The sequence below is a fragment of the Sus scrofa genome, chromosome 12, assembly GCF_000003025.6.
Source record: "Sus scrofa isolate TJ Tabasco breed Duroc chromosome 12, Sscrofa11.1, whole genome shotgun sequence".
NCBI lineage: Eukaryota > Metazoa > Chordata > Mammalia > Artiodactyla > Suidae > Sus > Sus scrofa.
This window is the reverse complement of record NC_010454.4, coordinates 61,530,905-61,542,958: the sequence shown is the minus strand read 5'-3', so window position 1 is coordinate 61,542,958 and position 12,054 is coordinate 61,530,905. Positions and strand designations below refer to the sequence as shown.

The 12,054-nt window shown below is 57.1% G+C and overlaps 1 long non-coding RNA gene across 3 annotated transcripts in view; it reads right to left on the bottom strand.

Annotated features, from left to right (window-relative positions):
• The window catches only part of LOC100628214, a 31,750-nt gene extending 19,962 nt beyond the window's left edge, over positions 1 to 11,788 (bottom strand). For 2 of the 3 annotated variants that reach the window (XR_002337429.1, XR_002337426.1), the window contains exon 1: positions 11,626 to 11,788. This is a non-coding gene — a long non-coding RNA (uncharacterized LOC100628214). Of the gene's footprint in view, positions 1 to 2,699; positions 5,030 to 11,625 lie in introns of those variants that run through there. The other variant, XR_002337427.1, reaches the window with a different exon arrangement.

The following is a 12,054-nucleotide window of genomic DNA, read 5'->3' as shown; positions in this document are numbered from 1 at the left end:
GCTAGGGGTCTAACTGGAGCTGTTGCTTCTGGCCTACGCCAGAACCACAGCAACGCAGGATCCGAGCCGCATCTGCGACCTCCACCACAGCTCATGGCAACGCCAGATCCTTAACCCACTGAGCGCCTCACTCAGGGATCAAAACCACAAACTCGGGGTTCCTGTTTGGATTTGTTAACCACTGAGCCACAATGGAAACTCCCAAGTGAGATTTTTCTGACTCCACTTCCACTCAGCACACTCAAATGCACGATATGCAGGGCATGGCTCACTCATAGTCGGCCAGGCCACTCAACCCCCCTGACTTTACCTCACTCCCTGAAACCAGCAACCCTGCTATTTATGTCAGGGCAGAAGGCTTTGAATCAGCAGCCTTCCTCCCTGGGATTCTGCTTGGAATCCTCAACAACCCAGCTGTGATTCACCTTACATGGATTTAGACAGCTGCCTTCAAATGTGTGTCCTGAAAAGGCTGAAGCAACTCAGGCAAGTGCAGAGGGAAGATGGAGGTTGTGCAGATCTCAGGAGAGAAAAATCCAGCCATGGGTGCAGCCCACCCCCAAAAGGCCACCACAGGTGCACCCTGCATTCATGACCAGAAGCCAAACTCCCCACAGGGATTATTCTAAAGGGCTGCATGTCTAACATTCAAGCCAGGTGTCTCTGGGTCCAGAATTGCCTCCAAACAAGCAAAGGACACTCAGACCCCAGGCAGCCTGTCCATTTCTCTCATGTTGTGGTCACCTCACCAGCCTGGAATTCAATTAGACTTGCGGTGGCAGAACTCTGTCCCCTCAATGAGTTGAGGCCAATTGAGCACAGGGTGAGAGGTACCAAGAACACAAGTGCCAGGCTCCAGGAATCACCCTTGAAGATCCATGAGCGAAACTCCAATTCCTTCTGAGCCTGGAGATACAAACAAGCAGGTACATAGTGCTCTGCTCTGGCGCCCTCTGGCGGACACGCGCTCAAACAGCATCTCCCAGACCTTCCTCTGCCTCCCTCAGCAGAAGCCTGGTCTCCTCTGGCCCGGGGCACCTGCCAGCAGGATGTCCTTGCTGGTCTCCCTTTGGAGCAGTGAGATACACTACAGGTTGGGGTATGACTACCTCACATGCCAGCAAGACACTCACCTCCCCATGACAGCACCACACATCCTGAAAACAATGACCCCACTTTATGAGTCATGCAAGCAGGCTCTGAACAAATCACTCTTAAGCCCTGTGAACCAGCATGAAACCCAGGACCACCAGCCTCTATTCACAGTATCCGGTGGCAGGTAGCTTCCTTGTAACAGGTGTCAGGCAAAGGATGAAGAGTCTCAGGTGAGAGAGAAGAAAATCTGTGAGATCTCTAGACAGAAAGAGCATGGGTATGAGCACAGCCTGTGCCCCAAACAACTGGGATGCCACAGCGCTTTCACCACCATAAAGACATTTCTGGAAGCCCAGCTCCACATGGACCAGCCTGATCCTAGCAAACTGTACCAGCAAAATTCCAGCCAGGTATTTCTGGGTCCAGAGTTGTGCCTCCAAACAATCAGAGGAGGAGTTCCCCTGGTGACGCAGTGGAAATGAACCTGACTAGTAACCATGAGGTTGTGGGTTCAATCCCTGGCCTCACTCAGTGGGTTAAGGATCCAGCGTTGCTGAGAGCTGTAGCGTAGGTCGCAGACATGGTTCAGATCCCATGTTGCTGTGGCTGTGGTATAGGCCAGCAGCTGCAGCTCCAATTTGACCCCTAGCCTGGGAACCTCCATATGCTGCAGGTGCAGCCCCAAAGAACAACAACAACAAAAAACAACAACAACAAAGAAGACTCAGACTCAAAACAGCCTGTCAAATTCCCCAGCCACTGGGCCACCAGACCAAGCAGGAATCGAACCTGAGATGTGACGCCAGAACTATGTCCCTCTTCTGAGATGAGGCCCATTGTCCAGAGACTCGGAGGTGCCCTGTAACCAGAACGAGCTCTGGGCCCCTCTTTTGGCCTCCCCAACCCATCCCCAACTTTGTGTTTGAGTCTGAAGGTGCAGCCAGGGAGGCTGCAGATGGGGCTCTGCCGGTGCCCCAGCACATTCTGTTGAGACTTGGGCTCTAACAGCAGCTCCCAGCCCTTCCTCTGCCTCCCTCAGTGGAGCCCAGCTCTGCTCTGACCTGCTGCCAGTGTAATTTCCTTCTCTCCCTCTCTGCCTCCTGAAATACCCTGTAGGCGGGGTTATGACGATCTCAAAGTCACCAGGGCAATTCCCTCCACACCGACCCAAACCCACTCCCTGAAATCAGACACAAACATGCCCCTTTTGAGGTCAAATGTGCAGGCTTTGCATCAGGCAGCACCCTTCAGCCCTGGACCCAGCTTGAAATCAAGGCTCACCCAGCATTTCTACACATTACCCGGACCTGGCTGGGTTCTTTGTCCCCGGGCTCGGCAGGGGAGGAAGAGGCTCGGGTGGGAGGGAAGGAGGAGGCTGTGGAGGAGACCTCTGGAGAGAAAATTCGCAGGGAGGAGCACAGACCATCCCCAAATAGCCACTGGCTGTAAACCCTGGTACCTTTCTCAACCAGAAGCCCAGAGTTCCAGGAGTCAAACTGCACTCCAGCTCGATTCTGGAAAACAGACTCGAGCCAGGTATTTCTGGATCCAGAGAGCTGCCTCCAGACAGGCTGTCAAACCCTCTAGGCACTGGGCCAACTGACCTTGCAGGAACTGAACCACAGATGTGACGGCAGAATTATTTCTCGTCTCTCAGAGGAGGCAAATGTGGTTAGAGGGTCAGAGGCACCACATACCAAAACGGAAGACTCTGGGTATCTCCTAGGGGTGCCAAGGACCCATTTTCAACCTTGCCTTGGAGCCTGAAGGTCAAGTCTGGGAGCTGCCCGAGGAGCAGCTCTGCCAGTGCTCGGCCGCCATCTGGTGGCCATGTGCTCTAACAGCAACTCAGCCCTTCTGCCTCCCAAGCAGGCCTCTGGTCTGCACTGGCCTGGGCCCCTTGCCGCCCTGATTTCCTAACTCCTCTCCCTCGCAGCACAGGGTGGGGGCAGAACTATCTCAAAGTCAGCCAGGGCCCTCACCCCAAACGAGACCACCGCACTCCCTGAATCTGACACCCCACTTTGTCAGTAAACAGAACCAGCTGGCCATCCATCAGCACCCCTCGGCCCTGCACCCAGCTTGAGAGATCCAGGACCTCTGAGGCGTCATTCACTTTCCCTGGATGTTGGTAGGTTCCTTGGTACAGGGTCCCCCGCAGAGGAGAAAGAGGCTCAGGTGGGGAGGAAAGAGGTGGAGGTATCTAGAGAGAAAGGGCACAAGAATTGCTAAGACCGCCCCCCCCCCAGTACCACCCCACTGACGCACTGCACTGACCACTCAGAGCCTTGCTTTCCAGAAGCAAGTGTCACAGCAGCGTGATTCTGAAACACTGCAGGCCCAAGATATAAGCCAAGGATTTCTGGAGCCAGTGTTGTACTTCAAACAAGCAAAGGGCACTCATGCCCTAGGCAGCCTGTCAGACTTTCTATCCCTTGGACCACACGATTACACAGAGACTGGAACTGAGATGTGACGGGAGAACCGTAATCCTCTGAGCTGAAGCACCGTGTAACCAAAGGCAAACGTCTGGGACATCCTCGGGCCTCCACCAATCATGTTCTACCCTGTCCCGGGCTTGGTTCTGTGGTCAGGGAGCTGGTGGGGAGCTCGGCTGTCACTCAGGCGCCACCTGCTGGACGTGGCATCTAACTGCCAGCCTCAGCCCTTCCTCTGCCTCCCAGAAGAACCCTGGTCTGCTCTTGCCTGGGCCACGTGCCTGCATGGTTTTCCTACCCGTCTCCCTCTCATCACACTCAGAATAACGATGGTGGGGGTTGTGGCGCACAGTCCACGGTCGGCCAGGCCACTCACCACACCTGACCTTATCCCACTCCCTGAAATCAGCAGCCCTCCCATGTACGTCAGGAGAGTAGGTTTGGAATCAGAAGCCTTCCTTCCCAGGACTCTGCTCGGAATCCTAAACAACCCCGCCATAATTCACCTTACATGGATTTAGACAGCGGCCTTCAAATGGGTGTCCTGCAGAGGCTGGAGGGGCTCGGGTGCAGGGGGAAGATCGAGGTTGTGGAGCTCTCTAGAGAGAAAGAGCCCACATGAGCACAGCCCACACCCCAAAAGACCACCGATGGACACAGTGCATTCGTGCCCTGAAGCCCAAGAAGCCAAGCTCCCCACCAGGCTTATTCTAGAAAACTGCACATCGCACATTCAAGCCAGGTGTTTCTGGGTCCAGATTTCTGCCTAAAAACAAGCAAAGGACACTCAGACCCGAGTTAGCCTGTCTCGCTCCCTCACCTTGGGGCCACCCGACCAGAGGAACTGAATTAGACGTGTGATGGCAGAATTCCGTCCCCTGACTGAGTTGAGGCAAATTGGGCCACAGGGTCAGAGGCACCTCTTGGGGTCCCATCGGTGCATCTCCAATCCCCTTCTGAGCCTGGAAATGCCAGCAGGGAGCTGCAGGGGGCTCTGCTGTGCTCTGGCGCCCTCTGGTGGACATGTGCTCTCACAGCAACTCTCAGCCCTGCCTCCGCCTCCCACAGCAAAAGTCTGGTCGGCGCGGGCCTGGGGCAATTGCCTGCGTGCCGCCCTTACCCCGCTCCCCCTGGGCACACTGAAGCACACTACGGGCGGGGTCATGACGACCTCACAGTCGGCCAGGACACCCACCCCACACCCTGAAATGAGTGCCCCAGCTCTGTGAGTGAGGTGAGCGGGCTCTGACCCTGTCAGCGCCCTTCAGCCGTGGGACCCAGCGTGAGACCAAGGACCACTCAGGCTTTCCGTACACCAGCCGGCCTAAGGAAGATGCCTTGTCACGTCTGTGTGACAGAGTAGGAAGGGTCCCAGGTGGGGGGGGAGAAAAAGCTTGAGATTTCTAGAGAGAAAAGCAGGAGTATGCACTCAGCCTGTCCCCCCAAAAACCACCGGGTTGACCCAGCGCACTCACAACCAGAAGAACAGCCTTCTGGAAGCTCAATTCCACCTGGAGCAGCCTGATACTAGCAAACTCTATGGTCACAATTCAAACCAGGTATTTCTTGGTCCAGAGTTGGGCCTCCAAAGTGTCAAAGAGGACTCAAGCCCGAGACAGCCTGTCAAACTGTCCAGCCATTGGGCCACTGGGTCATGCAGGAACTGAACCTGAGCTGCGATGGCAGAACTATGTCCCCTCTTCTGAGAGGAAGCAAACTGTCCAGGACTCTTGGGTGCCCCGTTACCACACCCCAGCTCTGGGCACCACTCTTGGCTTCCCCAACACAACTCCAACCTTAAATCTGAGTCTGCAGGTGCAGCTGGGGAGCAGAAGAGGCAAGGAGTGGGATGTGGGGGGCTGTCTGCAGGTCTCAAGGCGCGTGGACAGAAGCGCAAGTTCTCCAGAAGGATTTGTTCACTCAGGGTCAGAATTCTGTTTTTTTTTTTGTTGTTTCGGTTTGTTTTTTTGTCTTTTTGCTATTTCTTTGGGCCGCTCCCGCAGCATATGGATGTTCCCAGGCTAGGGGTCGAATCAGAGCTGTAGCTGCCAGCCTACACCAGAGCCAGAGCAACGCGGGATCCGAGCCGCGTCTGCAACCCACACCACAGCTCATAGCAACGCCGGATCGTTAACCCACTGAGCAAGGGCAGGGACCGAACCCGCAACCTCATGGTTCCTAGTCGGATTCGTTAACCACTGCGCCACGACAGCAACTCCAGGGTCAGAATTCTGAAAAGATGCTGTATCGAACTCGCTTTTTCTAACTCTATGCCAAGAGAACCAGTTTTGGAATTTTCAAGAGTTTCATTTAGACCAATTTTCTCTGGAATCTAAAGAATATTGCGGCCACACCGTGTTAAAATAAAGCGTCTTTTTCTTAGTCTTAGCCTCATAGCGAAAATCTTCCCAGTCAGACAGAATTCACCCCAGAGGGCACCGCAGTGGAACAGAACCAGAACGTCCCATGTCACAGGGCAGAATGGCCATCACAAGCCACAACATCTCATGCACAAAACACGGGGGGGGGGGGCGTCCTAGTCAGAGACCCCCGAAATACAAGATTGCCGTCTCTCAGAAAACCCTCAGAGACAAGAATGGCAGATCCCAGTACAGTGGCCGAAACTTGGCATCTGTCCACTGGTGTCAAACAGAAACTTGGAGACAGAGTTCGGGGTGAAGGAGGAAAAAACAGCCTTATTGCTTTGCAGGCAGAAGAGGCCACAGCTGGCTCATGCCCTAAGGACTGGGCCCGCCTTCGGGAAAGAACAGGAGGTGCTTTTAGAGTTTGGGGAGAGAAAATAGGGGCCAGACAAGGGTGGGGGTGGATGCAAGCTTTCACTCCCCCTCAGAGTCGGTGTTTCGTGGCCCCAGGACTGGTTCCGGGGGTCCTCCACTCTGGTTGTCACGTGTTGGGGGCTTCGTTCTGCAGAGGGACTCAGGCTGTTATGCGTGTTCCTTGAAGGGGATCCAGGACTCGGTCCCGGGGCTGCCCTGCTGCCTCTTGACTGGTCTCCTGTCTCTGCCTCCCCTCCCTTCCCTGATGAGCAGCAGTTTGAACCTGCCCTTTGGGAGCTCAGGGGAGGTCATGGAGGCTGAAGCTGGTTCCCTAAAAACCCGAAGCAGGGGACACAGGAAGGCTTGTTCCCAGGACGCCCCAGGGCCTGCTCGGCCTCGGCGCCGACGGTAAATGGAAGTATGCGGAGTCTTCCGAGGTTTCAGAGGGAGGGAGAGTGGCCAGACTGAGAGAAGCGGGGGATGAGGGAGCAGAGCTGGGGCCTGATGTTCGGAATATCAGTCCCGGTGAGGAAGGTGCCTTGGCAGAGTCGCCAGCTGCGGCAGAAGGGGACCCCTCCAGGGCCCAGTGTGGGCTCCTGTCTGACACTGGGAAATGAATTGTCTGAGGAGACACACGGCTGGCAGAGGGAGAAGCTTCTTGGGAAGGACGCCCAGGCGGAGGGCAGCAGGGGAGGGAGCCCAGGAGAACGGCTCGGCCATGCGGCTCGAAGCCTCAGGTGTTACGGGACCGGGGGCCTTCCTGGTGTCACACGTGCTTCTCAGCCGAGACGGAGTCTAAGGGTCCTGGAGGCTGGCCGTCTGCCCCCCTCCCGCGCCCTCCCAACCTTCCCACTTTGTCTCCAGGGCAGCACCGCCTTTCTCCTCAGGGCCACCTGCTGTGACACAACTCCTGCAAGGGCTGGGGTCCTGCCTGGCCCAGGGGGGCGGTTTCAGCGGTTCAGTCAACGGTGCCCTAACATGAGCACCATGAAAGGCCCTGCAGAGGGGGCCCGGCTTTCTCGGTCTGCCAGGGCCCTCGCCCCACCTGACACCACCCCCCAGCCTGCCATCACTCAGCCACCCTGCTTTTTAATGCACAGGAGTGGCCGTTAAATCCATCTGGACCCTTCAGCCCTGGGGCCCAGCTTTAAATCAGTAACCTCACACCCTTTCCTCATGTCACCGGGTTTTAGGCATTTTCCCCCCTAACAGGAGTTGGGCAGAGGAGGAGGATTTCAGATGAAGGGAAAAGGAAGCTGGGGATCAATTTCAAGAGAAAGGGCACAAGGACGAGCATAGCTCCCCCACCCAAATAGCACCCCTTTCACACCCTCCATTCACGACCACCAGCCCAGCTTTCCTGAGGCCAAACCCCTTGCAAGCCTGATTCTAGAAAACAGCACACCCAGGATTCAAGCCAGGTATTTCTGGGCCCAGAGTTCTGCCTCTGGACAACCAGAGGGCACTCGGACCCCAGACAGCCTGTCCAACTGTATTGCCAAAGGGCCACGAGAGCAGGCTGGAAGTCACCCACATATCTGAAGGCAGAACTATGTCCCCTCTGTGAGGTGAGGCAGTTTGGGCCAGAGGGTCAGAAGCCACCCGGTACCAAGCCTTTTTCTGGGGGCACATCCTTGGGATTCGGCTCACTCCAGCTCTGAGGCTGGAGGGGCCTCCAGAACGCAGCAGGGGGGCTCAGCTGGTGCTGCGACGCCCTCTAGCGGCCACCCGCTCTAAAACAACTCTCCGCCCTTCCTCCTGCCTCCCTCCCCTGTCCCAGAGGCTGAAAGGAGGGACCTGGGGACCTGCCAGGCTTACTTCGTTCCTCCGCTCCTACTAAACACCATATAGTGAAATGCCAAACAGAGCGGGTATTTTTTTCTCACTGTCTCCCAGGGCACATACCCCTCCCTACCCACCCCGCTATTTGGAGTCTGACACTCTATGTCACAAGACTGGCTTTAAATCAATCAGCCCCCCTCTTAATTCACGTGATTTGGCTTTAGATCAGGTTCCCCCAAGACGGTCAAGGACAGAAGGAAGCAGCTCAGACGGAAGAAGAAGGGTCTTTGGAGAGAACTCTCAAGAGAAAGGGCACAGGGATGAGCACAGACCCCTCCCCCAAAGACCCCCACGCTGACACACTGCATTCACGACCAGAAGCCCAGCTTCCAGAAGCCAAATGCCACGCTAGCCTGAGTCTAGAAAACCGCACGTCCAAGATTCGAGCCAGGTAATTCCGGGTGTGGAGCTGTGCCTCCAAACAATCAAAGGGGACTCAGACCACAGACAGCCTGTCACTCTCTAGCCACTGGGCCACCCCACCAGACAAAAACTGAACCACTGATGTGAAGGCAGAGGTGTGCCTGCTCTCTGAGGTGAGGGAAATGGGGGCAGGTGGTCAGAGGTGCCCTGTACCCAAGCCCCAAGCTCTGGGCACCCCCTGGGGCTCCATTGACCCAGCTCCTACCTCGGAGACTGGAGGTGCCGCCAGGGAGCTGCAAGGGGGCAGGGGCGCTGCTGGCGCTCTGGCGCCCTCTGGTGGCCATGTGCTCTAACAGCAACTCTCGGTCCTTCCTGGGGGCACTAATCCTGGGCACCTGCCAGCTCGATTTGGGTCGTCCTCTCCCTCTAAGCACAGTGAAGAGCCCTACAGGTGGGGTATTTCTCAAAACCTCCCAGGATACCCACCCCAACCTACCACATCCCACGACCTTAAAACACTCAGCTGCCCTGCTGCCCCACTGAGTCAGGAGAGCCAGCTTTAGGTCACCCTGCCTTAAGCAACGAGACACGCCTTGAGGTCAGATCCCCATGACGCCAGTCGGGGACAGGAAGAGGCTCAGGTGCAAAGGCGAGCAGGACGTTGGGGAGAAATCTCAAGAGAAAGGGCACAGAGATGAGCACAGCCTGCCCACCAAAATACCGCTGCACTCCCACCCTTCGTTCATGACCTCAGCCTCCGTGTGTCCCTAACTGGACTTCAGTGTCCCTAACTAAGGCCCTGTGCTGTCCCTACCTAAGCCCTGAGCTGTCCCTAACAAAGGCTGGGCAAGGTCCCTCACTCAGGCCCCGTGCTTTGGCTGACTGCGGTCCTGCACGGCACCTAAGGAGAGCCTGCCCTGCTCCGAACTAAAGCCTTGTGCTGTGCCCAACTACACTTACGCTGTCCCTAACTACGGCTCTGCGCTGTCACTAATAAGGCCCAATACTGTCCCTAGCTAATGCCCTAAGCTCTCCCTAAGTAAGGCTTTTCGGGCTCCCTAACTAGACTAAGCTGTCCCTATCCAAGGCCCAGCTCTATGCCCAACAAATGCCCTAAACTATGCCTAACTCAGTCCCTGCCCTCTCCCTAACTAAGGCCCTGCACTGTCCCCAACTAAGGTCCTGTCCCCAACTAAGACCTGGACAAGTGACCTCTTCTTGGGCTGTCGCACACCCACCCCCACCTCCATGGAATTTGAGGGAAGGAGGCACAGAGGCCCAGACAGCTCCTAAGCAGGAGGGTGTGGGCTCAGCTGTGTCCCCACAAAACTCACGTGCTGGATCCCTAACCGCCAGGAACCCAGGATGTGACTGTCTTTGGAAATGGGGGTTTTCAAGAGGTGTCAGGGTAAAATGATGCCACTGGGTAGATCCCGATCCAGTAGGGCTGAGGTCCTACAGGAAGAGAGGAGGACACAGGCACAGGGCGACCAGGTGAGGACATGGGGAGAAGCGGGAGGTCCACAGGCCAAGGAGAGAAGCAGACACCTTGATCTCAGACAGCATCCAGGCGAGGAGACAGGTCTGCTGTGTAAGCGCCTGGTCTCGGGTATCCGCTGTGGCAGCGCCGAGCGGACTCGGACACAGGGTAAATCGGGTCTCAGACTGGACAGGGCCCCCCCTCCACTCCCTGTACGTGAGTTTCGGGAGCCTCGGGAGCAGAGGCAGGCGTCCCCGAGGAGCGCACAAGAGGCGGCGTTCAGGCAGGAACGTGGCTGCGCTCACGCTCCTCGTGCCCGATCCGCACGCACACGCCGTCGTTTTGTCCCGGGTGAGCACCCACGTCCGTCTGAACGGCAGCTCTTCGGCTTGGCCACCTCCACGGAACGCATTAGCTTAACCTGCGGTGGGACGTCTCCCATAGGATTTCCAGAGCCAGAAAGCAGGAAAGAGCTCAGGCCGACACGAGCCACATTCACAGGGCCCAGCGACTGGGAGCTAGCGCCCCGGGGACCCTGCGCAGCAGAGCCACCCAGCCCCCACCAAACCCGTTGTGCCCTTTCCAGCTGGGGCTGCCCTGCACCTCCCAGCCTGCCCACCCCTGCAGCTGGACCAGTGTTTCCTGTCACCAAAGGGATGGAGCGGAGGTGGTGAGGGCCTTGGCCAGCCTGCATCCTAGGGCGGAGGGCAACGTGCCCACGTGGTCACCCCACCCAGAAGCAGGGAGGAGAAACAAGGGGGTCAGAGCCTGGGCCCCAACATCCACCTGCTCTGGACTCGCCCACGAATGCCGACAGAGACATCGTGAGCGCCAGCCCGTGGGGTGGGGGGCACTTTGTTCCAGTAACAAATCTTTTTATTAATTTTTTTGCTTGCTTTTTAAGGCCTCGCCCACAGCATATGTAAATTCCCAGGCTGCATATGAAGGTTTCCAGGCTGGGGGTCCAGTTGGAGCTACAGCCGACGGCCTACACCACAGCCACAGCAACGCTGGATCCTTAAACCCACGGAGCGAGGCCAGGGATCGAACCTGCATCCTCGTGGATGCTCGTCAGATTCGTTTAGCTGAGCCACGCTGGAACTCCAACACTGGGATTTTTGAGTTCCAATTTTCCACGTCATTCCGCCAAAAAAATCCTTGAATAGATGAAATGACTCAAATGGGAACATCAACACCCAGAAATCAACCGCACTTCTAAACATGAGCAAACCGTCAGCAAGAGAAAGGAAACAACCCCGCTCACAACTGCATCCAAACGAACTCAAGACCTGGGGGTAAATTTAACCGAGGACGGGAGAGGCCCGAGAACCTGAAGACCTGGATGCAGACGCTGAAAAGACGCAACGGGCCCCAAGGGAGGCCAGAACCCGACTTCCCACCACTGCGAAGCTTCAGGCACCAAAACCGCGTGCAACCGCCTCAAAAGAGGCGCCCGGAGCAGCGGGACCGACGGAGAGCCCAGAACGAAGCCCACGGGGTCAGTTCACTTAGGGCCCAGGGGCCAAGGACACACCGCGGGGAAGTGCCGGGAACCCGACCCCCACGCCGTCTATACCGCACGCAAAACTAAATCCCAGCTTCCCCCTGAGCCCTTCCCGCGTCTCCTCACCTTTTCCTCCCGCGTCGCCCAGTCGGCAGGGAACCCGGCTCGCGACGGCACAGACGCAGCTCCACACCATCCTGAGCCGAGGTCCCAGAGGGGCCCCAGGAGACGGAGCTCCCTCTGCAGAGACGCCGCAGCTGTACCCGCGCAGCCGCGGGGCCGGAGGGGACAAAACTACCCGCAGCTGCGCGGAGCCCCGCCCGCCCGGGCCGCGCAAGCGCTGTGGGCGGGCGAGGCGCTCGCCCCCTGTGGTCAGGGCGGGAAGTGCAGGCCGGGCCTCCCTCTCGGTCACTGGGCACAGCGCCCCTGCTGGCAGAACTGCCGAACCCATTAAACCCTGGACGTTCAACCTGAAAGGGAGACGGTATCTGCTAATTTTTCTTTTTTCTTTCTGTCTTTTGAGGGCTGCACCCGCGGCATATGGAAGTTCCCAGG